A 9,892-nucleotide genomic window follows, 5' to 3' on the forward strand; every position below is an offset into this window, starting at 1 on the left:
GAGTCAGGTGCCGACTGCGATGTCAACAGGTGATGGGCGGATCCGTCCACTTCCTGATGTCTGCCCTGGCTCCGGGGGCTCTCCTGGTTAACGGCAACGGTACGGGCTCCTTCCCCTCCGCGACCAGCTCAGTTCGTGGAGCCTGACATTGTTCATTTCCGTGTCTTTGGCTCGAGTCCCCGGTGCACAGTTGGGTTCGGTCTCTTTTGTTTCGTCACGCAAATCAAACTGTTGCGTAAGTGTGGCGAGGTGGGGGAAAGCCAAGTGTGAAGGGATGAACTTGTGTGAAGCCAAGCCAGGGATGAACTCCTTGGTTTCCAGAGACATAACTCGCGTGAACATGTGCAAGAGATTTAGGAGCCTGCTTAGGAGGTGAGGGGATTTCCGGATGTAAAAATGAGCCGAAGTCAGCCTTGTCCTTTGCGCACTTGGGTCAGCTGGCTGTGGCCTGGACTCCGCAGTGACTCAGAGCGGAGAAAGGAGGGCTGGCTCCTAGCGCTGAGCAGGCTCTCAGGCAACAACGGAACTCTTGGCCTGTCCCTTGGGGATGGAAAATGCAGCTGCGCCCGCTGCCTCGGCCCCTGCCTTTTGGCCGTTTTGCTTTTTTGAAAGGGAAGGTAAAAGTTTCAGAAAGGAAGAACGTCTGTTTCCGCCCGGTTTCGAACCGGGGACCTTTCGCGTGTGAGGCGAACGTGATAACCACTACACTACGGAAACATGGCGGGTGCTACAGCTCAGTGACACATCCCTGAAATCCGTAGGTCCTGCCACCACTATCCTAGTCGCCAACTTTTTAAACTGAAGAATGAACCTTGACGCCCCAAGACCTCTCAGGCAAGGAGTCTGCGGCTTCCGAGAGGCCCTGCTTTTAGGGTTCCGAGCCTGCCCAGAAGGGAGGACCCCCGAGCCTCCCACAGTCGGCCTTTGGGCTCCCGCACCGACCGCAGAGTCCTCGGATCCACAGCTATGCCCCCGAGTGCATGGGTCGCCCCCGCTGACTCCTCAGCTCCCAGAAGCCGCGGGAGCCGGGGGTTCGCGCAAGTGCCCTTTGGGCCTAAGGGGGAAAAGTAGAGAATTAGGTTCATTCCATTGAGCTTCTCTCTCTTTGGAGCTGATCCTGTGGGTCCTAGCTGCATTTCTCCAAAGCCTTCAAACAGAATTCCTTTAATCCACACTTGACTTTGTCGTTTTCAGGGTGAATGCCAGCTTGCTACAAACACCCCATCAAAACTGAAGGAGGAAATCTACAACTTCCAGGTAAATTCTATTTTCTTCCTTTCATTTCTTCAAACAACAACCAAAGAGACATGTCACTGGTACATACTTGCACTTTTCTTATAATACTAAAGGTATGTCTGACTATCTATGAAAAGCTCTTGCTATAGATACATGTGCAAGAGATTGTCTACCATGAGCTAAACAATCGTCATGCCTGCCCAGGGTCCAAGAATCTGATGAGCTGGATGCAGTGCCCCACTGCCTTTAGATCACCAGTTAGATCACCATCCAAACCAACCAGTTTTCCAGATGCAGGTCACTAATATGAGGGAGAAGAGGTCAGCTAAACATTTAAACAATCGTAATTTGCTCTGGGGAATGTTGAAGGTCAGCAGTGGTACAGTTAGAAGGGGAAATAAAAGACTTCACAATAAGGATAATAGCAGCTTTCTCGAGCTTTACTGAGTGACCAGCACTGTTCCTCAGTGCTTTACTGTGGAATAACTTATTAAGTCCACATAACAGCCCTGGAAGATAGTGTAGGACTTTACCACCCCTTGTTGCAAATGAGAACACTGAGGCACTGAAAAGCTGAGCTAACCTTTTCAGGGTCTCACCCCCGTGACAGTGAGAGCCAGCACTCAGACCCAGGCACTTTGCCTCCAGAGCCCTTCCCCTTGGCACCATGCTCACGGGTATCTGAGGAAACTTCACTGAGATTTGCATCCCTTCCTTGTTCAACCTCCAAGATTTCAAGAGGAAAGAAGTTTGAAAGGTAGGCCTACAAAACTCCCCAAACTAATTAATGAAATGAAGAAGAAGAAGAGGAGAAAGTGGAAACAGGACCTTTGGAGAAGCCACGACGTTAGACGCAGAGAGAATGACGATGAGCTTGTTAAACACATACTAACTGGAAACTATTGAAAGACTAAGAAGGACCTATCTTCCAACAATTGAAGGCCTAAACTGTCCCTTTCCGTTGCAGTCTCCACCCGAGAATACATTTCAAAGCTACCAATATAGTATATACAGATGTGAATATGAAAATCATACTTCAACATTAGTAGTAAAGAAGATTATTTTTGAATTTTGTTTATTTTTTATACAGCACGTTCTTATTAGTAATTTTATACATATTAGTGTATATATGTCAATCCCAATCTCCCAGTTCACCCCACCACCACGAACCCCTCTGCCACTTTCCCCGCATTGGTGTCCGTATGTTTGTTCTCTACAGCTGTGTCTCTCTTTCTGTGCTGCAAACCGGTTCATCTGAACCATTTTTCGAGGTTCCACATATATGCATTAATATACGATATTTGTTTTCCTCTTTCTGACTTACTTCAAGTAGTAAAGAGACTTTGAATGAGTTAGCTCACATGGTTCCTAATAAAAATGGGAGACAGTTATTAGGATGTTGTCATTAAAAAAAGACAGGATTTATAAAAGAGCCAGAAGTGAGAAGAGAGGAAACACACACACACACACACACACACTCACACACACACACACAAAGACTGAGAAAGGGGAGTTTTCCCTTTCCTTGAGGAACAGATAGCTGAAAGCCATCAAACACCTAGTCTGGACGGGTTAATCTCGTGACGTTCCGAACTAATCAGGTAAAGGGTTTTGGCTATGTGTGGAGGCTCCAAAATTTCTTCAGAGTTTAGCGGTGACGTGAATGTGGCGGCTGTTCTTTGTGGACGACCTGCCAGTGTCCTCCCTTTGGCACCTCTGCGTTACTTAAGCCTAATTGAACTACTATCCTCATCAGAATTTCTCAATTTCATATACCCTCCCCCTTCCTTGACTCATATTGATTCTTAACAGAGCAAGATTTGATCATGAACTCTTGCTTCTCTCTTTGCCGCAGTATGAACGGTGGAATGTCAGCTTAGGGTCATGGTTGTGAGCAACATACAAGTAAGTAGTCAGACATCCGATACTGAAGGGAAGCCAGAAATCTGAGGACAGCAAAAATATCCCAGTAAGTACTTTGAACTTACTTTTCCTCCTAGCCCAGGACAAAGCTGACGAAAAAGTATCAACATCACTTTAACAATAACCAAGTGGCATTAAACTTTTAAAAACTTAGGCATAATATTCATGAAGTACAAAGAGTGTACAGTTCCCAAAGGATTACCAGTGTACACCAACGTGAATAACTGATGAAGCAACCTGGATAACTAAGGTATGGAAAATTAGCAGACCACAAAAGGCTTCCTCATGACTCTTCCCATGCAAGAGCTCAGAGTAATCACACACATACCCCTCCCAACCTCTCTGCCTGTTACTTTCACATAAATTGCATCACAGGGCGTGCACTGGGTTTGTGGGCCTGGAGGAGCATGGGTCTAACTTCTTTCACTCAACATTATGTCTATGAAATTTAACCCTATTTTTCACGTACTTCTTTGTCTCTGTGTGTATTCCTTGTAAGAATATAACTCTCCATAGTTTTCTACTGTTGGACATTTCAGTTGTTTCCAGTTGAGGATATTCTGAAATGGTACGAACATTTTTTTTTTTCGTGACTTTTGGTGGACATACTCATTTTTCTACGGCACCCCATTCCAGCAGAATGATGCCAGTGTTAACTTCAAAAATAATACTTCTGGGGGCTTCCCTGGTTGTGCATTGGTTAAGAATCCGCCTGCCAAGGCAGGGGACACGGGTTCGAGCCCTGGTCCGGGAAGATCCCACGTGCTGTGTAACAACTAAGCCCGTGCACCTCAGCTACTGAGCCTACACTTTAGAGCCCGTGAGCCACAATGACTGAGCCCTCATGCAACAACTACTGACGCCTGCACGACAAGAGCCCATGCTCCGCAACAAGAGAAGCCACCACGATGAAGAGTAGCCCCAACCACTGGAACTAGAGAAAGCCCTCGCCCAGCAATGGAGACCCATCGCAGCCAAAAACAAATAAGCAAATTAAATATAAAAAAATTATAAATATAAAAATATATAAAAGTTGTGGGGGGCTTGTTTTTTGTTTTTTTCCAGCAAAAAGTGTTTCTTCAGGAGTAGTGGAAGAATTGCAATTCAGGACAAGCAAGCTATAGAAAAAGCCATAGGCAAGTCCCACAAACAAAGGACAGGAAAGAACCTTACTTTACAGAGAAAGAGGAGGAGGTTGAGGGAGGTTGTTATGAACCCAAGCCCATTGGAGAAAAGTGAAAGTTCAGGGTGATGACTGTTTCTCATTGCCAAGTTGCTGATTTCTTGCAGGAGATGCAACGTGCATGTTTTTCTGTTGGGACATGTAATCCATGATTCTTTCCTATTGATGCTGCTTCTTCTTGAATTTGTAATTTAAGCTGACACATGTTGGAACCTGAGAATGTTGGAATCATATATTCATATATATGGAATCACATATTAGATGACACCTAAAAATATTTACCAGAAATTGTAAGCGGAATAATTGATTCATCTGGTGTCTAGAATTACAAGTATTCATTCCTTTTTAAAGATATTAGTATATTTAATGTACTTGACTAGTATATTTAATATACTTCAACACATAAATTTAAATGATTAAATGTTGAAATCTTACTGAATATGTTTTCTTATTTAACCGGTACAACCAGTATAAGAAATGTAGGAAGACCAACTTAACTCAGATGTTCAAGACAAAATAAAGCCAAGACTTACACACCAGAATGTTATATCACCATTATTTTCTATGTTATAAGATAATCCGAAAATATATATATAGTCGTTTTTAGACCAAAATTATTAAACCAATCTAAGTTTTCCGAGTAACCTCGATAAAAACACACCACAGGACATAAACATTTTAAATGTCATTATATATAAAATGTATAAATTATTTAAATTGCTTAAAAGTATTAAGGGTCGTCTTTGTAATCAATTTCACTTCATTTCTCACTGTTCTTCCCAGTAATCAAGACCATTAATTTAATCTACAGCTAAATCTGTTATAGTTCCTTGTCACCAATTCAACAACAAAATTTTTCCTCATATAAATACCACATTGAAAGCATAAGTATTAATGCATTTTTCCCAGAAATTCTTAATTTTCTTATTTTATATTTACATAACTGATTATTACTTTTCTGAAATTAATTGGGAAATTAATTTTTTATTAATTTAAAGTTTTAGAGGCCAAATTTCTCTATTCTATCCCAAGGAATAGAAAGTATATAGTTTTGTTTCTCAGAAAATATATTTAAAGGGAAAAAATTTATCAAACTAGTGCGCATTATTTAAGGTGAAAGCAGAGGCAACGATATGTATTAACAGCAACTGACAGTGAGGGAAACAAAATGAAATAAGTCAGCCACATTAGGTCCTTGAAGGAAGCTCATTAATGAAAATCGGAGTACTTCTGTGATATGCTTTTGAGTCTCCAGGGTTTGTATCTGTGCATGACGTCATTGCTCCTCATCCATCTGTATTAAGGACTGAACTGGCTTACAGTTCTGGAAACTTTAACTCTTGACTTGTAGGGTTGCCACAAGTGCTCATGTTGCTGACTTGGTTGCTTGTTTGTAATGATGTGTCTTTCCTGTGCTTTCTGTAGTCTGATTTAAGTAATCCCTAAAGGACATTTGTTTGAATTTTTTCAGTTATTTAGAAACTTGGGAATACCAATGAAAGAAAGCTGCGTATTCCATGCTACAAATTCAATATTCTTCCTGTATTAATCCCCTTATTACTGTGGAGCTCCTTATAAGGGAACCATTGCATATTAAGATCATCCTTATTGTAGCTACTACACTTTTGCAGTTATTGACAAGGATTGCCTTGGCCCACGCGGTTTTTACCAAATAGAGGAAAGACAAGAGGTGGACAGCTTCTCACTGCTGCGGTGTCACATACCAGGAAATACCAGAATCCTCAGGACAAGCATCAGACAAAAAACACTCATGCTCCAGATTAGCTGTCATCTTCTACCTAACAGGGAATAGATCCCTGTAAACCACCACCCAACAGGGATTATCCCCAGAAGTTCACTTCCTAGAATTAAAACCAGAATCCCGCACTGAGAAGAGAAATTAGTGATGCAAAATTGAGAGGGAGAGAGAGAGAGAGAGAGATAATACCCTTGTCCAGTAACCACACAGTATGTAAAAGCCAAACTACTCAATTTCTGCACATGAGATTTAACAGAACAGAGGAAACATGAGCTAATAACTCTAAGGGCCCAGGTCTGAAGCAGGAACCTGTGGGGGGGCAGGATTCTGTTGGCTCCCACAATGTGTCTTACATGGGCTAACTTTTATAGTCACAGCCAAAAAACACAGAAACAAACAAACAAACAAAACACTGACAAGGAATAACACAGAAACAATTATTCCCATGCTAATTCCCCTTTTTATACGAGGAAGGACAGGCATTAGATTGTTTTCATCAAATTAAAATTATAAGCAAAATTTGTAAATAAAAGAGAAAACGGGAGAAGGAATAAATCTCTGGGATCAGCGAGATTCTTCTCTTTGGATAAGTTGCTTGGCAGGACGTTATCAAAGAGGTCATACTGGACAGTCTTCTCTGGACCCTGTTGACTAGGTCAGCAGAGAAAACAATTACAGTTATTGGAGGATTTTAAAAATATTGAATGTTGAGCTTTCGAACATATGCAATAGAATATCTCTGTGTAATGCCCACAATGTCCCTCTGTTGTCCTTCCCCTTAGTTATGTCGGGAGGGCACTGCTCCCTTTATTAGTTAGACTATCATAGAGAGATGTATACAAAGATTGCTGTGTTGGCAAGTAAATGAAGAAAGGGACATTGAAAGGCTGGAAAATAAAATAGAATATGATTTAGTCCCAATTCTGTGGAAGGAAAATTTGAAGGATTTACCAACATTAGAAACACTAAAGGTAGCACTTGCACTTCCAGGTCTCTACGCTATGGAAACACCTGCACGAGTGGTCAGAGGTGTGTGTACGATAATGATGGTTGCAGCATATTTGTCATCGTGAAACCATGAAACCAAGTAATACACAACCATGGAAGAAAGGCCTGTATCAAAAATAATGCAGAGGAGAATTATGATGATGAGTTCACTGCTAACATCATTCATAGAACAATTACTAACGTTCACAGATGAAAAGTTTAAGACACATAAAATATGACTTTCTTGTCCAAGTCTATAGACGTGGCCGAATAAAGACTATCCCACCAGACCGGGGATTCCTGGATCTCTTTCAGGAGGCTGTAAGTTAGGCAAGTATAGAGTCCAATAGAGACGACAGACAATAGAGCTGGGAAGGGGAGTGTGGCCCAAGACTGGCAGCAGTCGGGAGGTGGACAGGACCCCGAACTGCATTAGGTAAATTTTGTGGGAGCAGCTGTACAGGTAATAATCAGCATGGAACACCGGGAATGGTAATCAACACGGAAAAGGCTGAATGAGTTCTAAAACCTCAACCACCATCCCTGGGTGGGCTCGAACCACAAACGTTCCGATTAACAGCCGAACGCGCTAACCCACTGCGCCACACAGACAGCAGCACGTGACTCTTCTGGACTCTCTGTGGAGTAGACACTTACGAATTCCCAGGATGTGCCGCCTTTCTCGCAGGAAAATTCTACCAGTTCACAGCCTCAGAAAAACGGACGATTTAGAGCAGTTAATCACACTGGACCTGAGACTGGGTCAAGGTCAGGAAAAGACAACACTAAGCACTATTATCATAGGGCAGCCACCCATGCAGACAATTCTGACAAGCACTTGAGAATACTCCCCCTGCCTTTGACGCATTTCCCATCTGCTCCTCTCATCCTCCCACTCACTACAGGGAAGGATTCGTCACCTTTGTGTCCTGTCAGAACCCTTTACGCTCCCTGTAGGGCACAGAGATCCAGGCAACAGCCAAGGGGCAGCTGCACTTCCCTGAAGGGCCTTTCCCCAGGTAGGCGGTTCCAGCGCTCAGGCTGACCCAAGACCCCACTGCCCGCCAAGGCAACCGGGAGGAGACCGGAGGGCAGCCGGTCCGGGGGGATTCCTACTAGCACAGAACGTGCCTGGCCTGCACTTCGGGGGGAGCTGAATAAAACTCCTCCTGAAGCTTCTCTACAGCCTGAAGAGAACGGATTTCAGGTTCCTGAAAGGGCAAGGGGGCGTCCCCGCGAGGACAAAGGCTTCCCCTGGTCTTGGAGGACAAGTCCTGCAGAAGCTGGCTTTGAGAGACACGCCAAACGAAAGGAGCAATCTTGAGTGGAGATGTCTGCAAGGAACTCTCATGTGGTGTCGCCATTCTTATATATGGAGAGAGAGTGAGAAACCCAACGTGCGAAAATGTTTACTGTGCACTTACGTATAGAATATACGATGTTATTACTCTTGCAACTTTTTTGTATGTTTCAAAGGGTTTTCCTTTTGGTTTTCAATGAACTCGTGTCCCCGATGCTCTTGGGATGAAAACTCTGTAAACAAGTCTTCGGGTTTGTAACATGCAGGGAGAAAAGAGCCGAGGCGAGAGCTGGCCAGCCCAGGCTGTTCATTACATCTCACCTCCTCCAGCCTGCGCGATGTCAAGGATTCTGATCCAGGACCCACCGGCATTTGGGGACTCAATGCAGAAGCTCTTCTGCATCTGAACCTTGAAATAAACACAGCTCTGGTCGGGGCAGGAAGAGGAAGACTCCTGCCAGTGGAGATGCTGAAGGGGAAAAAAAGGAAAAAAAAGGAAAAAGGCTTCCCTGACCGGGAATCGAACCCGGGCCGCAGCGGTGAAAGCGCCGAATCCTAGCCACTAGACCACCAGGGAACCATTGAGGGGCCTGGACTTAGCGTCTCCAGATGAAAGTTGTAAAAGTAACGATTACACTTCAGAGACCCAGAGAGCAGGAACGGAAATTTCCCAGAAGCCCAGGGCTGAATGCAGCTGTGCAAGGCTCCCAGCCCTTGCCCGGCTGCTCATCACCCTTCACATCTGCAGTCTTGGGCGACGCTGTGGGCTCTGACACAGGACACAAGGTCCGTCCTGGTCTAGCTTCAGTGCTCTGTGCTGCCGAGCCAAGGTCATGCTCTGTGAACCTCGGTTTTCTCTTGAGTCAGGTGCCGACTGCGATGTCAACAGGTGATGGGCGGATCCGTCCACTTCCTGATGTCTGCCCTGGCTCTGGGGGCTCTCCTGGTTAACGGCACCGGTACGGGCTCCTTCCCCTCCGCGACCAGCTCAGTTCGTGGAGCCTGACATTGTTCATTTCCGTGTCTTTGGCTCGAGTCCCCGGTGCACAGTTGGGTTCGGTCTCTTTTGTTTCGTCACGCAAATCAAACTGTTGCGTAAGTGTGGCGAGGTGGGGGAAAGCCAAGTGTGAAGGGATGAACTTGTGTGAAGCCAAGCCAGGGATGAACTCCTTGGTTTCCAGAGACATAACTCGCGTGAACATGTGCAAGAGATTTAGGCGCCTGCTTAGGAGGTGAGGGGATTTCCGGATGTAAAAATGAGCCGAAGTCAGCCTTGTCCTTTCCGCGCTTGGGTCAGCTGGCTGTGGCCTGGACTCCGCAGTGACTCAGAGCGGAGAAAGGAGGGCTGGCTCCTAGCGCTGAGCAGGCTCTCAGGCAGCAACGGAACTCCTGGCCTGTCCCTTGGGGATGGAAAATGCAGCTGCGCCCGCTGCCTCAGCCCCTGCCTTTCGGCCGTTTTGCTTTTTTGAAAGGGAAGGTAAAAGTTTCAGAAAGGAAGAACGTT

At 44.8% G+C, this 9,892-nt stretch overlaps 1 non-coding gene across 1 annotated transcript; it reads right to left on the minus strand.

Moving 5' to 3' along the window:
* Positions 1 to 644: 644 nt before the first annotated feature.
* On the minus strand, positions 645 to 717 carry TRNAV-CAC (transfer RNA valine (anticodon CAC)). Its single transcript has one exon. It is a non-coding gene; the product is annotated as a tRNA-Val (tRNA).
* Between the last annotated feature and the right edge of the window lie 9,175 nt (positions 718 to 9,892).

Source organism: Globicephala melas, chromosome 1 (genome assembly GCF_963455315.2).
Source record: "Globicephala melas chromosome 1, mGloMel1.2, whole genome shotgun sequence".
Lineage (NCBI taxonomy): Eukaryota > Metazoa > Chordata > Mammalia > Artiodactyla > Delphinidae > Globicephala > Globicephala melas.